A 21,452-nucleotide genomic window follows, 5' to 3' on the forward strand; every position below is an offset into this window, starting at 1 on the left:
CTTGTCAAAAAGCCAGTTAACCTTCTGAGGGAGAAATAAATACAAATTCTGCTCTCAACTTATCAACACGTGCAGTGGCTCTGTTTGCGGAGACTGGAAACTACCACTGATCTTAACAAAAAAAAAAAAAAAAGTTTAAAATGGATTTAATGTGTTTCCCAAATTGTGATAATTATGTTCTAACCTACTTGTTGTGATACAAAAATTGTGGTTGACATCTAAACCTTAAAGACTGGTTGTGATATTCCAGCGTATGTAATCAAAGTTGACTTTTTTTTCAATGGGGACGTAATTGTCATGAGATTTCAGTAAGATTCCGGTTACCTTATTTCAATATACATCAAATCAATAAACAACCAATCAGCGCATTTAATCACGTACTGTTAACAGTCGCCACGGTAACATCAAACACGCCAAGGTCAAATCTTCCAAAGTTAAATCTAATAAACATAATTGTAAGACACATTATTCCTTGAGGAGTTTGATAGTGATTTTCAAACGGAAAATCTGCCTTCCTACCTCCCTTTCGAGCCCCTCCGGTGGAGACATAGAGACTAGGGTTGGCGTGATTGCTCTCACGTGACTCACCTCGCTCGCTCTGTGATTGGCCACTTTCACGTTGTAAACAGCTTCTCACAGCCAATGGATTGTTAACCGTCTGCCCACTGCTGTTTACCACGGGGGGCAATTACGTGACGCTTAATTTCAACGAAAATACAGGGACGTCTGAAGATTGGCATCGCTGAAATGTGGGCTGATATGGCTGCGCTTGAAGCGGGAGATACGCAGCTGAAATGTTCCAGATAACCAGTTTGTCGGTGGCCTGACTCTCCCGAACCCTTACTCACGCCCCTGAGGCTCTTTCACCATGTCTGTCTTCAAAGTGCTCTACGTTTATTCCTTCATTCAGCATGTTGTTTGGTCTGTTTTGCTCTTTAGAATGATTTTTTTTTTGTCTTGATGACAGCAGTGTTTTCAAACAATTCAGAAATGTTAATCTCCAGAGGATGACCACAACTACATGGCTCATACTTAATAAATCACTGGGTTTTCTAAACAACTAGTCAATCTTAAGGAAGTCAGAATGAATCAGTTTTTTGCAGTCGAATGTCCTTGCGATAAAATAGGATGATTTTTCACACAGTTTTTCTATTGTAGGTCTCTCACACTATTTTTCAGTCTCCCAATAGGAATCTACCAAGTCTTATAATTTTGTTGTTTTTTACCTGTTTGTTCATCTTGACTCCTTTTTTTCCCCAGACACATCAAAGTTGCAGAATCCAAGTCGTAAACAGTCAGTGTCCGGAGCCTGAAACACCTTTTTTCACGATCCTCTACAAATTTGTCAAGAGTCTCAAAAGGTGGTGGTGAGCATATTACTTGAAAATAGGTGGGCACTTTCCCACAAAAGATTACATGTTGGTATCACATTAGTTTTTATTTCAGGATTAAAGGCAAAAATGGTTATTGCTAGATTGTTGTGCTATTAGAAAATGAGCATGAAAGTGGGCGCGTCTTTATCCTCAGCCTTAAAATGCTAATTTGGCCTTTTCCACCTCAGGTGGTCTTGACCTTTTCAACTGAATCCAGCAATCAAAATCAAACGTTATAATTTTTAAAGAATCTTTTTTTAAAATATTGATTACTTAACTATATTTATAATGCCTTTATTTATAAAAAAACTATAAATATATTATAATTAATTGTGAATAAAATGAACAGTAAAAAAGAACATTTTTTTTTTTTCAAAATTGTAATGAAAAAAAAAAACTCTTTTGCCTATTAATTTTAATGTTTATGGTAATATTGTATTGCTAGAAAATTTACTAAATTGCTGTCTAGGGTTTTTAAAAAAACATTTTAGAAATGCACGAGTTTTTACAATGTATAGAAAATAAAACTTGTATAATTGTTACATTTTACTATAATATTGATTTCTTGTACTGCTCATTTTTAAGTTGCTTTGGTGTCCCTACTATATATATATATATCCTATTATTATATAGCTTATATATATATAGATATATATATCTATATATATATATATATATATATATGTATATATATAATGTATATATATATATATATAGTATATGTATATATTTAGCTATATATATATATATAACTAATATTATATAATATATATGTATATTATATAATAATCATAATATATATAAAATGAATTAAATTAAATTAAATGTATGCATTTAGCAGGAGCACCTGTAAAATATAAATGTAATATTTTATTTGCTCTCCTGTAAGGGTTTACGATCAAACATATCTTAACTTTAAGAAACTCATATCACTAAAAATTAGCTGAAATAGAAAAAAGGCCCCCTCTTTACAAGTTTCAGGCTCTATTTTGTACTCTATTCTTGGAAAGTGCCAAGCATTATAGGAGTAACATTAATAGCGAATATGCTGAATTCGACTTATTCTGAATAGGTTCTCTTTTTGTTCAGGGGAGGGTTGGAGTTATATAGCATCAGTATTTTACCATAAAGACAGTCTGCTAGTGACTAATGAGGATCAGATCCCCATAGTGGAGGTGGACGACTCATACAGCAGCTCCCTCATGCAGGACTTTCTGTGGTTGTACCAAGGTGTATGTAAAAAATATACAGTCAATCCGCGACATTTTAAGCAGCGGAGAGGTCAGGAGAGAAAACTGCAATATCAAAGTAACGTGCGTTTTGTTAACACTGAACGGTAACATACCTTTTCGGTGTTTTCATTACACATCTCTTTGACAAGTGTCACTTATTTGTTGTGTTGGTGTTTTCTTCCAAATGCAGGCTTGCGGTCAGCTTAGTCGTCCCAAATATATTCTGTCACAAGCGGAACACAGTTACCACACTTTTGATCGTTAGGCCGCGCTAGTTGTAATTAGTCACCATCATTACAAGGCTAAAGACGGTGTGATGCAAAAAAGCAGAGAGGAGAGTCTTAGCAGGAATATATAAGTCTTTTGTTTGAGCCACCAATTAATAATAGATTTTATGGTGAGATTGGAGGTAAAGTTATACCTGTCATGGAACAAATTAACCTTGCTGCATTTTAGTGCTCATGTTCTACATCCAAATGTTTCTTATTTACAACTTGGTTCCTAATATGCAACTAAAAATGAAAGTTTGTGAAAGAAGACAACTTTTTAAGAATGATGGACTTTTTTCAGTCTAAAGCACCTTATAGCAGAGATATCGCCTCACTGAAGATAAAGCACTCTGGCATTCATGCACAGACTTTGAATGATGTCGAGGAATTAGGTAAATAGCTTCCTCCAACTTCACAAGTATACGTGTGTGTTTATTTTGCAGCTGTCCTGTATGTGGGAAGACGTCCGGTGGCTGAGACAGAGTTTGGTGCTGGCAGTCTCCAAAACCACCTTCTTCCTCTTCCACTCTGCAGTCCAGTCAGACAGAAGATGCTGACGGCCGCGGGCCAACTGCAGGTTTGCCAGCCCGTGATGAGCCTTGCTAACAATTTATCACTATAATGGGATTTGATCTCAGTACAAATTGAAATTGGGTGGGATAATCTCTTATGTGGGACTCTGAGCAGAGTGTGTGTCTCTGTTTGAGCATATTTTAAATTGTATAACAATTATTTTGGCCTACATGCTCTACTTAACAGTTTTTTATAGTACAATAATGTGATTTTTCCTCCCTGGAAGTTAAACTAAAATATTTAAAATATTTATTTTTCAATGCAATGCATGTACAATATAACCATTATTTAATTAATGTATATATATTATTATTAAATAATTATTTTTTTTTTTAAATTGAGAGAATTACCAGTCCAGTCCTGTTTTCCAGAAATACATGGTGCTTTATCCTTTTTGTCAGGTATTTTGTATTTATATTGTCGTAAATCAAAAGCGCATAATGAGGAGGATAAAGAGGACAGTCTTTATTAGATATGACCCCGTGGACCACAAAACCAAGTCTTAAGGCACTGGGGTATATTTTTAGCAAAACAAAAAATAGCCGACAAAAAACATTTTGTGGGTCAAAATGATCGATTTTTTCTTTTATGCCAAAAATCATTAAGTACAGTTATATTTAAGTAAGATCATGTTCCATGAAGATATTTTGTGTAAATTTTCCGACCGTAAATATATACAAAAAACCTAATTTTTTTATTATTAATATGCATTGTCATAAGGACTTCATTTGGACAAACTCTAAAGGTGACTTTCTCACTATTTTTGATTTTTTTTGCACGCTCAGACTTCCCAGATTTTCAAATAGTTGAGTATCTCAGCCAAATGGTCCTACATAATAACAAACCATACATCATATGGAAGCTTATTTATTTTCAACTTTTAAAGATTATTCTCATCATCATTATTTGAGAAATTAATTGACCCTTATGATGGTTTTGTGGTCCAGGCTCACATATTATATTATTGTTATTATCGGTTCCATGTGTGGTTTCAAATGTCACACCAAAAAAGGAGAAGAAACAACAACAAAAAAAATAGTTTTGTAAGTGGACAACCGTGCCACAGTATCAAAGGGTTATATTCTTCTCTATTTCTCTGTCTTTCTCCAAACAGAATCTTCTGGGCACTCACAATTTGGGCAGAGTCCATTATGAGCCTATTAAAGACCGTCATGGGAATGTCCTGCTTGTGACAGTGAGGGAGATGGATAGCCTTTATTCCTTTTTCAATGGGAAGTGGATGCAAGTATCCAAACTGCAGAGTCAGATGAAGTCGTCTTTCCAACTCCTGACAGAATCGCATATGCCCGGACATCCTCCTCAAACACACTACAGGTACATGTACAGCAGACATGCTGTCCTGACTTCAAACGTCAACGTCTTGCACTGTTTTAGTCCCTACAGACATTAATGATAATATCAAATAAATCGAGAATCAGAATGTAGCTGTTATTTGCCAAAGTAAGTTTGCACATACCAAGGAATTTGTTCTGGTTACAGAAGCTTCCAGGACACAGAGACAACAACAACATCGCAATTAGATATATAAAGAAATAAAGATATGTGAGTTAAAATACATATGTTGTGTTTGTATTTATTATTATAATATACTGTATATATATATATTTTTTATTATGATTTTATTAATATATTATATATACATATTATAATAAACAGGAAAAAGAAAACAAATGTATTTACAGTTGTGGTATATAGCTATAATATAGAGTACGGTAGATAACTAGAAATCTACCAAGGAATGGAAGAAGTGCTAGAGTATTAAGTAACCAATACCACAATTGAATTTTTTCTTCGGAAAAGAAAAATAACAAAAACTAAACTTTAAAATGTTATTTTGATTGTAGGATATTCTGGCATATCAGGCGACGAGGTCACAGCATCGGCTGTGCTACATGGACTTTAACTGGGTTTTACGCTGAAGATCAGCAGCTCTGTGGATCAGATAAGAGTTCTGGTCCCCTCAGCGTTATGCCAAACATGCTCTGTCTGCCTACACCAAGATCCGAGGACAAGCGAAAATGTTTCGTCAGGTCAGCGTAGTGGGTTCTTCAAACATGTTTTGACGTGCTACACTTACTTTTACACATGATATTTCTTATGTATTAGTGTGTTTCTCATTATATTAGGAGGTGTTCACTCACTTTAGGGTCACGGGCCATTTGAACAAAATTTTATAACTGTCAAACACCCCTTTTGGATTGTGTGTTTTTTTATTTCTCGATGTGTTCTGCGTGACCACAGTTTTCCCTTAATGTTGATTGTGTTATTTAGTTCAGGTGTGTCCGGGTTAATTCGTTCTCATTTGCGCCACTATATGTGATCTTGTGTTCTGTTCGTTGTTTGTTTTCCGGTCTGCTACATCCCTACGTATGTCTCCTGCCTGTTCTGTCCCGGATTGTGTGGATTTATTAAATACTATTCATCTTTCCATCTTCTTCATGTGTTTATCTCACAGTGTGTGACAGTTTAAGTAGTTAGGAACAAGTGTTTTTTTTGTTCATTAACTTTAGTGTAGGAGCACCACTGCACAATGCCGATTTTGTTGTTATCGTCATTGAGCTACTTAAGGCAAGCGCGTTTTTCAAAATAAAAAAGGTAATTGCCACTTGATCTCACAATTGTTTTTTTTTTTTAAATCATGTCATGTTGGAATTTGTTTGTGTGCAGTTTTGAGAAAAAAGAATATGGAGATATAAATTCAGAATCACAAAATGATAACTCATAATTGCGAGAAATTATAAAAAAAATAAATAAAAAAAAACAGCATTCCAGATATAAATATACTCAGAATTTGAGGAAAAAGTCAGAATATGGCAAATATAACTAAATTCCAAGAGGATAATTCTGAATTCTGAGTTTTCATTAATTTCACAAAACCAATTGCTTTACATTTCAGATTTGGCAAGAAAAATGTCTGGGAGATAAAAGACTAATTACCTTTCTATTATTTTTAATCCCCATGGGCGGAAATTTTTTTGGTCCTGCTTGGGGAAATATAATATTCTGAATATAATATACTAATATAGTAAATGAGTGTGGATGTGTTTCAAATCAAATCATCCAGCATTCCACATCACAAAAAATATCTCACAAAAACATTTCCCCCCTAAGTCTTTTCTTTTATTCAATTCATCTCCAAATAGGGAAGGGAAAAAAGACCCTACTGTCAGTTTAAACACTTCGCTGGGACAAAGTTTGCAAGACTATTAAAGCATGTATTCAAAAGATTGTAATTGAATCTATAATTATTTTCTCCTTTTTTATTATTTATAAGATTATATTATTTTTTTTATACCCCCAATACACACGCCATGTATATGTACATCTTGAACTCATCAATCAAACCTCTCATTCAATTGACAGAATGTTATTGCACCGAAACAAGTTAATAGTTCCTTACTGGTGAAGCCAATCGTAGCGCTCTAGAGTGAGTGTACCTGAGAAGATTGAAATATGCCTGAACTCCGCGTCGGGCTCCCCCTCACCACAGGCTTACATAGTTATCTTGACGAACCACCATTTTTTGCAGGGTCAAAACAAAACGGCTATTTTTGTTTTTTGTTCGGTAAAAAGGGAAACCCCCTATTAGTTATTTTCATATCTCGGGTCATGCTGTTTGGCCTTGGTAGGTAGCTAGAGACAGGGAGAGTATTAGCCTGCAGCTCTGTGATGTAGTAAACTAAATATTAACTATGGTGCCGGACTGTTGTAGTCAGTGGGTGGTTCACACAGGACGATGCCCACTCACACGGCTCGATGAAAAACCCGCCTGAATCAAAGAATTGCCTTTCTTTTTTTCCACCAACCTACCCCTTAGACACTAGCCTTGAGGGTGTCCTTGAGACTAAGACCAAATTACGACTCACATTTTTCCGGCCGTCATTCATCTTACCTATGCACTGTGTGCTTATGCTTTTCATCCTTTCAGTTTTTATAAATTTAGAGCAAAGTTCAATGAATTTTAAATCATTTTTACCTCGCAGTGAAATGCCTAGGTGTTTTTGCTATACTTTGGCTTTAGGGATATATTTGGGTCACAGATATTAACTTGTAAGGAGTTATTTTTAAAAGAATCTCTTTGCAACTACTTTTTAAAATTCTCTCTGCAGACAAATAACCAAAAGCGGTGTCACGTTTCTAGGCATCTTTTTTTTTTTTTTTTCCGCAGCATTATTGGACATTGAAGCACTTTTCTTGGTGTTAAAAAAAAATGTTCAGATCAAAGTTTTTTAGTGGTTGCCCCAAAGCTCTCACTAAACCTTCCCCTAAAAAAAAAATCATACATGCCATCCGCCGAGCATTTGGACACCCACTCTGTTTGTGACCCTACTGGAAACAGTAATTAGAGGCTGTGTGTGATTGGTGACTAACCAGAACTGGTATCTTCCCACCCAGGAATGAGTGGGAATGGCTGTCAGTCACCTGTATTGGCCTGTGGATGTGGAAAAGAGCCGATCAGGATACAGACTGCCCCTCCTCTTCTCTGAGCTCCAGAACTGCCCCAGTTAAGAGTCCTGCTGCAGCACCCTAAATCATCCTACCTCTCCACCAGGTACTACAGTCTACAGGCACAGTCTGTGGTATCTTAGTGTAAAGCACCACAGTCATCACAAAATGGAAGTTCGTCAATAGATTTACTTCATCCTTTGAAATCCTAAATGGATGGATGGATGGATGTATGGAAATGATATATAGAAGGGAGTGTGATAAATGGATAGTTAGAGGGGCACAGTATGTGAATGATGATGGTGGATGGGTAGACAACGATGGATGGACTTAGATAGATAGATAGATAGAGGGAGCATAGATAGATGGACAGAAAAAAGATAGCTGCATAGATTAGTTGACTAGACAGATGGATGGATGAATACTATAGGTTGATGGATGTTATGGATTGGACAATATACTTGATAGACTGTTGTCAGATAGACGGGTGGATGGAAGAAACAGAAAGCATTGGCAGCACTGATGAATAGATATATAACAGATAATAGATCTATAGATATATAGATAGATAGATAGATAGATAGATAGATAGATAGATAGATACATTGAACAAAATTATAAACGCCCCACTTTTGTTGTTGCCCCTATTTTTCATGACCTGACCTCAAAGATCTAAGACTTGTTCTATGTAACACAAAAATTCTATTTCTCTCCAATATTGTTTCACCAAATCTGTCTAAATCTGTGTTAGTGGAGGCACTTCTCCTTTTGCCGAGATACATCCATCCACCTCAGCAGGTGTGGCCATATCAGATGCTGATTGAACAGCATGCTTCTTGCACAGGTGTGCCTTAGTGGCTGGCCACAGGCATAAATGGCCAACTATAGAATGTGCAGTTTTATCACAAACAGCACAATGCCACAGATGTCTCAAGTTCTTGATGTATCGGTGCAATTGTCATGCCTGACTGCAAGGAATGTCCCACCAGAGCTGGTTTACAGATTTAGACCAGATTTGTGAACACTAGTTGAGAGCAATATGGCCTTTTTGTGTACATCTAAACACGTCTTAGAATCTTTGAGTTCAGCTCATGAAAATGCGTTTATAATATTTCGATCTAGTATAGATAGAGAGTAGATAGCTAGTATATATAGACTATAGATAGAAGTGATTTATAAAATGATAGTATCGATGGAACCCTATGTCTGGATGAATGGATAGACCAAGGCTTGCGATAGCATAGAATATAGAATAAGATATATTGGAGATACGAATTGATGATAGAGATCGAAAGGAGAGATAGGTTGATGGCTGTATGGAAGGACATAGATTTGATAGACAAATGGATTATATAGGCAGGTATATGCAAAACGAGCCCAATGGCACAGCTAGCCTAGATAGGAGTAGCTCGATAAATAATAGACAGACATACTATAGATAAATTTTTGCTATACTATAACTATAGATCTACAGATAAATTGTGGTTACCATGGGTAACTATTTGTGAGAGCTAAACTTGCTTTGTCTCTAGACTGACTGAGTTTTGGAATTTTTTGCTTGCCTACTTAGTTACAGGAACGCATAACATTGTTACCCGTTCGACCTCTTGTGAGTTGGTTAAAGTCCTGTGTGTGTGTCTGTGTGTCCCCACACAGGCCAAGGCACTTTCCGTCTTTACACACCACGAGAAGTGTTGGCAGCTGGGGGTCACAAATGTGTCCTTTCTTCTGCTGCTTGCTGGCCTCACCAGACGACGTTTGCTCTGCCCCACCCGCGACAGACCAACCCCTACACACCACACTGCGGGGTTCCTCAACCTCCCTCTTCACAATGTTTGAGCTCGGTAAACTGGGCTTCTGTTTCAATCCCCTACAATATTAAGCTCAGTTGGCCTTATAAAAAGCCACAGATTCCTTGCTCCCATACGTGCCCCTAGTCACACTCCCTTAGGACCTCTAGTAAAGTAAATCAAGCAGACACACCACACATACAGACAAACAGCGCGTGGCGGTGCACACCACGGCTAGCCAAACAACCACCCACGGTGGCGGTTGGCTGCACACCAGTCCTCGCGCGATCAGGAAGCCCATCCTGTGTAAAACATAAGATGGAAAGGTTTAAACAAGTCTAAATATGGCATTAAAGGTGTCACCTAAATTACATAAAATGTGCGTTTTAAAGATGGCAGATCACTTTCATTCAATAGCAGGGTTTGTTTTGAGACCCGAAGGCAAACCGTGTGCTTGTATGCTTAGCAGTGGTGCCATTATACGTAAAACTTAGTTAGTGGCTTATTCAGCTGCGTGTTGTGGGAGAGTTTCAAACAACACAACTTTTTAAGCACATTATACTGTGATGGTAGTTTTCAACCCAAACACGCATACCCTTGTAAACCCCCCTACAGATTTCCTTACAAAAACGTCTTTTTAAAAAGATTTGTCAGGGTTTTTTGGGACATTAATGATAAACCTTTGTAGCGTCTCAATTTTTCATGTAGCACACCACACCCAGTGAAGTCAATCCGAAGAAATGCAATAATAATCTGACTACCTTATATGAAATCGTCCATTACTAACTGTGGTATTATATATTTTTGTCTCCCATGTGCAGTTCACTTCTGCTCATATAAGGAAAAATTTATCAGTCTGTACTGCCGGCTGTCCTCAGTGCTGGATCTGGACGCTCTAATTACCCAGCAGGCTTTTAGAGAGGCCATCGACTGACTCTGAAGTGTTCGCACAGCCAAACAGAGACAACGCCCACATATTAGGGGGGGGACTACATTAGGTAGGGTCTGTGAAGGATATGGGATTTGTAATTTTTTTTTTTCCCTCTCTCGTTCCAAAATCTATATTTATAAACAAAAAACGATATTCTGCTTTCATAAATACTATTTTTACATAATACCTGTATAATTCAGTATACGGTACGGAGGTCCATTCGTCAAAAATTAGACATATTCTGTGATAAACGAGCGCTTCATTATTTTCCATAATGTAATGATAACATTTAAACTTTCAATATATTTTAGATTCATTGCATACCATCTGAAATATTTCAGGTCTTTTATTGTTTGAATACTGATGATTTTGGCATACAGCTCATGAAAACCCAAAATTCCTATCTCAAAAAATTTAGCATATTTCATCCCGACCAATAAAAAGAAAAAAGTGTTTTTTAATACAAAAAAAGTCAACCTTAAATAATTATGTTCAGTTATGCACTCAATACTTCGGTCGGGAATCCTTTTGCAAGAAATGACTGCTTCAATGTGGCGTGGCATGGAGGCATCAGCCTGTGGCCAGCTGCAGGTGTTATGGAGGCCCCCAGGATGCTTCGTATAGCGCCTAATAGCTCAATCCAGAGTGTTTGGGTCTTGCGTCTCTCAAAAATTTCTCTTCACACAATATCCCACAGATTCCTCTATGGGGTCCATGGTCAGAGAGTTGGCATGGCCAACTTGAGCACAGTGTGTAATACCATGGTCAGTAAACCCATTTACCAGTGAGTAGAGGCCACTGTGAGCAGGTTGCCATTTACCCGGTCGTGCTGAAAATACAAAAAATCTTGCATCTCCATAAAGCTTTTCAGCAGATGGAAGGCATAAAGTGCTCCAAAATCTCTCCTGATAGCTCAGCTGCATTGACCCTGCCCTTGATAAAACACAGTGGACCAACACCCAGCAGCTGACATGGCACCCCAGACCATCACTGACTGTGGGTACTTGACACTGGACTTTCAGGCATTTTTGGCATTTCCTTCTCCCCCAGTCTTCCTCCAGACTCTGGCACCTTGATTTCCGAATGACATGCAAAAATTTGCTTTCATCCGAAAAAACAAAAGTACTTTGGACCACCCCCCCTCTGAGAGCAACATAGTCCAGTGGCTGCTTCTCTGTAGCCGGGAGGTCAGGCGCTTCTGCCGCTGTTTCTGGTTCAAAAGCACACGCCCAAGTGCACGGTGGCTCCTGGAGGTTTTGCTACTCCATACTCAGTCCACTGCTTCCAGGTCCCCCAGGTCTGGAATCGGTCCCTTCTCCACAATCTTCCTCAGGGTCTGGTCACCCTCTTCTCGTTGTGCAGCGTTTTTTTCTGCCACACTTTTTCCTTCCCACAGACTTCCCACTGAGGTGCCTTGATACAGCACTCTGGTGAACAGCCTATTCGTTCAGGGGAATTTCTTTCTGTAGTCTTACCCTCTCGCTTGAGGGTGTCAATGATGGCCTTCTGGACAGCATTCAGGTCGGCAGCAGTCTTACCATGATTGCGGTTTTTTGAGTAATGACCCAGGGGCCTGGGAGTTTGGTAAAAGCCTCAGGAATCTTTTGCAGGTGTTTGTTAGAGTTAATTAGTTGATTCAGATGATTAGGTTTTAATAGCTCGTTTAGAGAACCTCCTTTCATGATATGCTAATTTTTTGAGGATAGGAAAAAATTTTGGGGTTGTTTTGGGTTTCATGAGCTGTATGCCAAACTCATCATGTATTAAAAAAATAAAAGACCTGAAAAATTTCAGTTGGTGTGCAAATGAATCTAAAATAATGAAAGTTTAATTTTATCATTACATTATGGAATAATATCTGAACTTTTATCCCAATATGCTAATTTTTTGAGAAGGACCTGTATATTGAATATTGATGGTGCAAAACATTTTATATAACCTTTTTTTTTTTTTTGTTTACAAAAAAATATAAAGTGTCTGTTAAAAAGGTGGACAAATATGATAAAAAAATGAAATATTAGTCCCTTTTGCTAATACTTTTAATATAGCAATATCCTTTCTGGACTGACATTGAAATTATACATACTTGTTCTTTTTGGTTACTTTTTCTCATCTGTCCCAAAGTGTATGACAAACAAAAAGAATTCAATATTTATGAATTACTTTTTTGTAATATAATATTTAATTCAGCTCTATATTGTATAGTGATGGATAGCAAATGAAACCATTTTAAACAGGCTTCTTTTACCGTTTCTTTTTACAAAAAATATGAAGTAGGACTTTAAAAGGACCTGGACTCAGAAATATAATACATAAATAAGACCACGTTTCTTAACAGCAATATAAAAATATATTTTTCAAGCAAAATACACTGAGCTGAACGTATTTTCACTTTAAAGGGTTAGTTCAGCCAAAAATGAAAATTATGTCATTAATGACTCACCCCTCATAGTCGTTACCCAACCCGCATAAGACCTCCGTTCATCTTCAGAAAACAGTTTAAGATATTTTAGATTTAGTCCCGAGAGCTTTCTGTTCCTCCACTGAAAATGTATGTACGGTATACTGTCCGCGTCCAGAAAGGTAAAAAACATCATCAAAGTAGTCCATGTGACATCAGAGGGTCCGTTAGAATTTGTTGAAGCATAAAAAAATAAACATTCTCCAAAAAAAATAACAAAAATTACGACTTTATTAAGCATTTTCTTCTCTTCCGGGTCTGTTGTGAGTGCGTTCACAACACTGCAGTGACGCCGCTGACGTACGCCGCTGCTGACATGTTTTCTTTGTTATTGGACGCGCCAGAGAACCACGTCAGCAGCGTCGTACGGATCAACAGTCACAGCAGTCGCGTTCACAACAGACCCGGAAGAGAAGACAAAATGATGAATAAAGTCGTAATTTTTGATGATGTTTTTATTACCTTTCTGGACGTGGACAGTATACCGTACATACATTTTCAATGGAGGGACTGAAAGGTCTCGGACTAAATCTAAAATATCTTAAACTGTGTTCCGAAGATGAACGGAGAGGTCTTACGGGTTTGGAACGACATGAGGGTGAGTCATTAATGACATAATTTTCATTTTTGGGCTGAACTAACCCTTTAAGCTCTTCATTAGTTCTCAGATAGCTGTTTTTATAAAATCTGTATTATTTTGTGTTTTTGTACAGCTTGTTGTACATCTTGGAACTATATTAGTTCAGGAATAATTGCAAATGAATCTCCATTGTGATTGGAGCAGTCCGTGTGAGCCTACTTTGCACATCCATCACAATAAATCCATTCTTTCCCAATTTAAATAATTTGTTGCACTGCAAGCATTTTGCATCTTTATAGCCAAGCTTAACAGTGTTTTTTGGTGGTGTTTTTGGTCCTCAACAGGGAATTTTCCCTAAATAATATGTTTTCACAAATTCAACAGTCACTGAAAATCTATTGATTAATCACCTTAAATAAATGAGAAGTAAACTACTGTACAAAAGTTCGGTGTCGGTAAGATTTATTAATGTATTTGAAATAAGTCTCTTGTGCTCACCAAAGCTGCGTTTATTTATCCAATTGAAAACATTATTTTTTATGTGTAAACTGATAATTACTACAGGTGTGTAGGATAGTGGTGTTTTGTTTTTGTTTGTTTTTTTTTGCTATATAGTATTTTTTAATTGTTTGTACACTATCTGAAATGATTGCTTTACTGCCACATTCCCTTTTATTAACCACATTCGTGTTGTTTCAATTACAACTTTTAGCAATACGTCATTCATGTTTCAGTCCTGAGGATCACATGTTTATTTCCCAGCCGCTTGGGAGTGTTGGAAACATCAAACTACAAAAACAATTTAACCTAATAATCCAATTAGGATAGTGTATTGATGTCATAAAGCATAACTACTAGACGTATAAACTGTAAAACAAGTTGTTTTTCTTGTGTCGAAATTTCAATAACAGCTCAGCAGACTTTCTTACAGTTCGACTTGAAAGAGAGGCGTGTGTTAAGTGTGCCGGTCTGAAATAATCCCTCTCCGCCACCCCGGTCTGGACGATTAATTGAGATTGACCACAAAACCACAAGAGTGTTTGTGTGATGTCAGATCCAAGGGGCGCTGGAAAAAAGCAGCACACTGACCACAGATTACACAGCGCCTAAGAGCGACGAGGGGAAAAAATAATACCGATCAATGAGTGTGACTGCATGAATGTGTGCGTGGGGCTGAGCAATGTGGCATCAATTAGCGTGAAAACCTTAATGTTCCAGGAGGCGGCGAATGAGAAAAGAGCCACGTCTGTCAGAGTGGCACGGTGGTGGAAAGTGCTTTGTGCTCCGCTCTCGTGCGAGAGGGCAGGATTGTATTGCTGTCAAAGAGCTAACGGCAGACCGCAAAATCCACATTTCAGATGCATGTGGCGAGATGTGTCATTGAGATGGAGCTTCCATGACACTCAAATTTACTTAGTAGTAATGTTTTGGCTTTAAGTTGGCAGATTTACAAGTTTGCTGCTATAATGCGAGTGAAATAAGATACTAATTAATCTGATATTACTCACAGATTATTTTTGCACAACACAACTTTTTGGCTAGTGGTTTCCTTTGACAGCTGATAACTGTTGTTATATAGCTTGAGAATAAATGTAGATTACAGCCATGTTGCATCGGTCTAATATTTTAAATTTTTTTGCCGAACATTTTGTATCATAATACTGTTGAGTTTGATTTCACAGCCTTTGACGCATATAAAAATGGGTAACCTTTTCTCATCCCTGTTAACGGTCAGGCCTAATCTTTTTGCTGTCCTAAATATGCATGATTACATGGTCGGATGCATTTTATTTTTTTCATTTAACATTATTTCTCCATGCAGTCCTGGCCCAGTTGGAATGGACCTGGGCTGACAAGCAGCCTCTCTATGTTGGATCTCTCTAATATTTTAATATTTTTCGCCAAATGTTTTGCATCAAAATACCACTGAGTTTGATTGCACAGCTTTTGACGCAAATAAAAAGGAAAACATTTTCTCATTCCTTTAATAATGGTCAGGAATATTCATTTTGCCTATCCTAAATAGCAGTTCAGTTACATTTTCTTTATTTCCATTTTAACATTATTGTTCCCCGATGTCCATGGCCCTATCAGAAAACGACCTGTGATTAATTTTGTGGTTGAGAGTTGCTATATTAGAGCACTGGGTATGATATATATAAGCCACACTGCCTTTTTATTCTCATTTTCCCCTAATTTGTTACAACATTTCCCAGCTAGCAGAATCAGCCAAACATTTATTAGTTAAAGTAGTCTATTTCGCAACTTAAAGAAACTCATATTATTGCCCTTGTCATACTGGAGTCCCCTCTTTGTCATTAAAAGCCCGGCATATTTTCCAAAGGAGTCATCCTGTGGTGTCAAGGCTCATTCCCATAAGATGGATCTCACATGGCATTTGCTAGAAAGAGCTCAGATTGCAGGGTTTTTTTTTTTTTTTTTCGTCTACCCTGCTACATTTTTGTACAGCCTTTTTCCTTCCAATTTGAAATAAGCTCCTTGTAAATACAATTGCTATAGTATGTCCCAAGGATGGAAAATATGAAAGTGGTAGTTGTGAAGATTCACTGCATGGAGGTTAACAGCTCTGATTGAAAACACATTTTACTTCTCATTTCGCTTCTGCACACTAAACATGAGCAATATGTACAATTCAGCTCTGACGTGCTGTGATTGGTGAACAGAGGAAGATGACACAAAATAAATTATGATATTAGTCATGGTCATGCACCTTCAGACTTCACAGCAAGTTTTCTTAGGCCTCCTTTGAAGCTTTTGTGGGATGCGCTTTAATGGTTTGAAAACCTTTGTGATGTTTGTGTGGGGGAAATACCGCATTTCTCACACTGAAAGCTTCGATTTGCATTTATATCAAATCAGCATTTAAATAGCACCCTTTAGTTTTCAAGCTAACCATATTTTCAGCGTTTCCAATGAAATAACAGTGCACTCAGCCTCACTGTTTTTTTTTTTCCGACGCTAACAATTTTTCTTTGTGTGTTTGAAGCAATCGGACGAGATGTGGCGAGATGTCCGCTGGATCACCAATGCCCTGCAGCACGCCCGCTATAAACAGCCTCTCGGTTGGGTGCCTATCACCTGGTTAGTAGATGTCACCGTGGAGCCTCCTGTCCAGAAGAATGACTCCATGTCCTCTAACACAGACTACGTGCCCACTCCCTCGCCCTCTCCAGAAATGAGGAGACGAAAGCCCACAATCGGTAAATGCTGTTTTTCAATAGCTGCCTTTCGTCCAGGCATAAACATATGTGTGGTGCTTGACTGCGTGTCTGTGTTGCATTCAAATTTGTACTGTATTTGCAGTAGTGAGAACATTGCATTTGTTGACAGCATAAAAAAAATGTTTCTGCAGGAAATACATAAGTGCATCGGCTTCATTATAATGCAACACACTTATTGTTGTGATAAAACATTCAGTATTAAAGCTTTGAGATGCCATGTGTTTTGCAGAGCATTACAGGGTGTACAAAGGAAGAGAGTTTATAAAATTGTGGGCAACAAAAATATAACAAAAGACTCTAGTTTTCAAGGAATAGATGAAAATGACAGATTACGCTCATGTCAGTAATGTTCTGGCACCCTGTGATGCTTCGAAATTTGGGTTTCAAACTACATCACTAAGGATTGGCAAATTATGATAATTCACAGACCATCAATACTTTGTCTGTTCTAATAAGACCCAATTGCGCCATGTCTTGATTTGATAGATTTGCATTTGTCTAAGGCATTGCACAAATCTTGAAGTCACAAACTGCTTATTTTAAAACGACAAATTTAAGGCCAAATATTGATGATTTAATGATACCAGTGTCTCAGTGCAAAACAAAAAGTGCTGATTAAGTACACCTTTAAATTTTATTTTGAATGTATTAAGAAAATTAAAAACATTAATTAAAAACAGATGTTAAGACATTTTAAATAGTACTACTTATGTGTGGTCAAATGTGTACAATAATGATGCTTATTGCCAGTCTGCTGATTGTTTTTATTTTTATTTTCTAACTTTTATATGCCAATTTTCCCAGGGATTATAATTATTGCATTATGTGTGAGGATGTGTGTTCAACCAACCTGTGGCATTAAAATTAAAGTACTGTAAATTAAAGTAAAAAATAAAGTAAATTAGAACTGTTTCCACTGATCTTTCAGAAAGAACCTATGCGTGATTCTGTCTATCTATCTGTCTGTCTGTCTATCTATCTATCATATATCCATCTGTCTTAATTTAAAGAAATTAATACTTTTATTCAACAAGGATGCATTAAATTGATGTGAAGTTACAGTAAACTATTTCAAATTCATTCTGTTCTTTAGAAAATGTATCACAATTTCTACAAAAATATTAATTACAAAACTATTTTCAGCACTGATAACAATAAGAAATGTTCCTTTAGCATGTGACACTGAAGAGTTGAGTAATGACTTCTGAAAATTCAGCAAAATAGTTATTTTAATTGAAATAATAATTTAAAACAGTCCAACCCCAAACTTTTGAACAGTGGTTTATATTGGCTATTTCACAGTGGACTCTGAACATGGTTCATCCAGTCAGATTTTAAAGGCAAAACTATAATTTTATTTTAAGAAATGGATTTTTAAGGAAGCATGTCTAATTCTATATACATTTTGCTTATTTCCAATGGACTTATATTTTTCTATCCCTGTCTGTTGCAGAGTCTCAGCCGGGTTCAGATGAAGAGGGCTGTTCGGAGGTCTTTCTCCCCACAGACAGTGACTATGACTCCAGTGACGCTTTGAGCCCTCGTGACCTGGACTTAGTTTACTCCTCAGCCCAGGATCTCTCCCATCAGGCTGTGCATATCCTCAGCGGCAGTGCTCCTGATGTTCTTCAGATGCACGATCTCAAATACAGCGCATGCTCCAAGTCCATCCTGGAAACCGAATCATGCACCAAGGACATGGATGACCTATCGCTGTCCTCTTATTCTGTGAAGACCACAGACAAGCCATCCCGCTCCAAGTTCCTGGCTGATCCACCAACGAAACATAAGCTGCTATCCAAAAGCCATCCCCAGAGGAGTTATTTTGGCGGGCCGCACCGCTGGCTGCGCGTACAGAGCGAGAGTCACACTCCTTCACTTTCCGAAGGCATCTACACCAGACAGAGCGATTTCGACCTGCCACTGGAGTCGCCACTCTCCTTACCGCACTCTCCCACTACCTCCTACAGTTTGGATGAGTACAGGGCGCCCTTCAGGGAGTCTAAGCCCAATGTTCGCAGGATCTTTGTGGAGTCATGCAGCAAGACTTCACCCTGTAGAGATGCCCCACAATGGGAGGAGGAGGAGACGGGATCGAGAGGAGCTACAGCCAGAGAGGCCGGATCGGGATACGGCACTACAGCAGAAGCTCAGGACATGGATTCGGATGAGCAAACGAATGAACAAGTGTCAGAGATCCTCAGCAGCACTCTCTAGGATGATATAAGTATTCCATCATGTAGACATGGGGTTGTATCAGTACTAAAATTGCCTCTAAGCTCCAAAACGCCCCTTTCCTCTCCAACCGCACACTTTACAACAGCTCACAGTTGTAATGAGTGAACACTTAGCCTAATCAATTCTTGCGTCCTCTCTGCAGAGGATGAAGTTGCTGGTCAACTCTGTGGGACTCATAAATCATGGCTCTGACTGTTACAATGTTGATTATCAATGCAACGTGAAACAAAGCACTGCTTTTCCTAAGAACTTGAAATTGCCTCAGCCAATAGAGCCCAACAGTGAGCGCCCACTTTTTCAGCTGCCTTTGTTCCGAATGTATTTTTCCCATTTATTATCACCATAGGGGTTGAAAAACTTCTTCAGACTAAAAGACTTTGAAGTCATGAACAAAACCCAAATCAGCTCTAAATATTGCAACTTTTTAATTAGAAGCTACAATAGTATTTAAATCAATTTATGACTGAAGTCCTCAATAATCTTTGTGACATTCTAAACAGAAACATTCTAAAGTAAAACTAAATTAATTGTATTTTTATATAAGTGTAAGGTAATAAGTGTGAGTGTGTATATATATGTGTGTGTATATATATATATATATATATATAGATATATATATATATATATATATATATATGTATGTACTGTATGTTTGTGTGTGTGTAAATTTTTAAAACTATGTTAAAAGTTTATATACATATATAAACTTGTTTATAATATATTAAATTAATTGATTTAATAACTTCTGGTTTGTCTATTTTGAAAGGTTTTAAAGGTTATTGGTAAAAATCAAGTTCTCTGTGGAGAAAATGAATGGGATTTCTACTTCTGGAAACAGACTGTTGTGCTCTGTTGTGGTGTTTTTAGGTGAAGAGTGGACTTAGGTGATTTGACGGTCAGTTAAAATTCAGTTTATGTATTTACTTGCAATGAAAGATTAATGTATCCGCTAATTTCACTGCCCATTTAGAATTGTTTGCTCTTACTACTGATGTATGAAGTGGCATCACCCGCTTCACATTACATCTGTTTCTAATCGATTGCGTTTCACTGTTCAGAAACCCTGGATGAATGAAAGATGATCCCATCACTACAAACTCTGTTACCAAACATTGAGCTCTTTTCAAATGAAAAAGCTGGTAAGCAGTTTCTAAGGGAAGTGTGTGACATTTGTTCCACAGAATGTGTTTCATTGAAAAAATACCTTGAGTTGTGCGATGTTTACCATATGATGGTGATTTGTGGCGTGTGATTGTTCACATTTGAAGATTCCTTGTAATTTGTCTGTTTTCTGTTCCTATTTATGCTGGGTAACCCACTGTTATGAAAGGAAAAGAAAACCACTTATGTTTTACAGTCTGAAGGAATGATAAAAACTGCACTTTTAATATATACAGTATATTTGCATCCCACAAATTTTACTGTAATAAGAGTTTGGATTATTTTGAAACGGACCACTTTTGACCTTTTGCAGAGGAAGGAACCTTCTTTGCTTGTACTGCAAATTTGTGCCACTTATATAAACACACATTCATAAATATTCCAATGATTTGGAAGTGGATCATTCTTATTGCATAATTACCAATATCACAGCCCTCATTGTTTCAATAAAGCCATAGATATTTGAAATGAAATGCAAGTTATGGTCTAAGGGCATAACCAAAAAGGTAGTTTGTTTAGTAACGCATCATTAATTCTGTAAAACTATACCACATTCATTTTGCAATGATTATTACGTAACAGATTCATTGTGAATATAGTATATATTTATTCACATAATCCATATTTACGCCCTATAGTTAAGTGAAATATTTTTTTTCCCTGAATGAAAAGGGCAGCTTTTGCAAGCAACATTGTGAATGTTTCTGCTACAATGTTTGAACAATTTATTACTGTTTGTAGTGTTTTTTACAAACAAAAACAATAAAAATTTAAAAAAAAATTAAAAAAGAAGGAAAGAAAAATGGTATTTGCACAAAGTGTTAATTGATTTCCAAAAATATAAAATAAAATAAATGTCACAACTGGAGTTTCTCCTGTGAAGGATTGTAAAAATTAATTAATTAATTAATCTTCCGGTTAATGTACAGTGATGTCAGCTGGTGCTCCAGATCCTGTGGGTAAAATGCACACAACACAAGCCCACAGACATGAGGCATTATTTATCATATTCCACCTTCCAGTTAAATCATTGAACTCTTTGCAACTGGCATTCCAGTTAGGGTATTATTGTTAAATGATATAGTATGTTTGTCTTGATACCTTTATACTGTGCACAATGCAAGCCAAAACAATT

The 21,452-nt window shown here is 37.1% G+C and overlaps 1 pseudogene; it reads left to right on the plus strand.

The window, feature by feature from the left end:
• The window catches only part of LOC122147058, a 67,852-nt pseudogene extending 48,107 nt beyond the window's left edge, over positions 1 to 19,745 (plus strand).
• Positions 19,746 to 21,452: the final 1,707 nt, after the last annotated feature.

This window comes from Cyprinus carpio, chromosome A12 (assembly GCF_018340385.1).
Source record: "Cyprinus carpio isolate SPL01 chromosome A12, ASM1834038v1, whole genome shotgun sequence".
Classification (NCBI taxonomy): domain Eukaryota; kingdom Metazoa; phylum Chordata; class Actinopteri; order Cypriniformes; family Cyprinidae; genus Cyprinus; species Cyprinus carpio.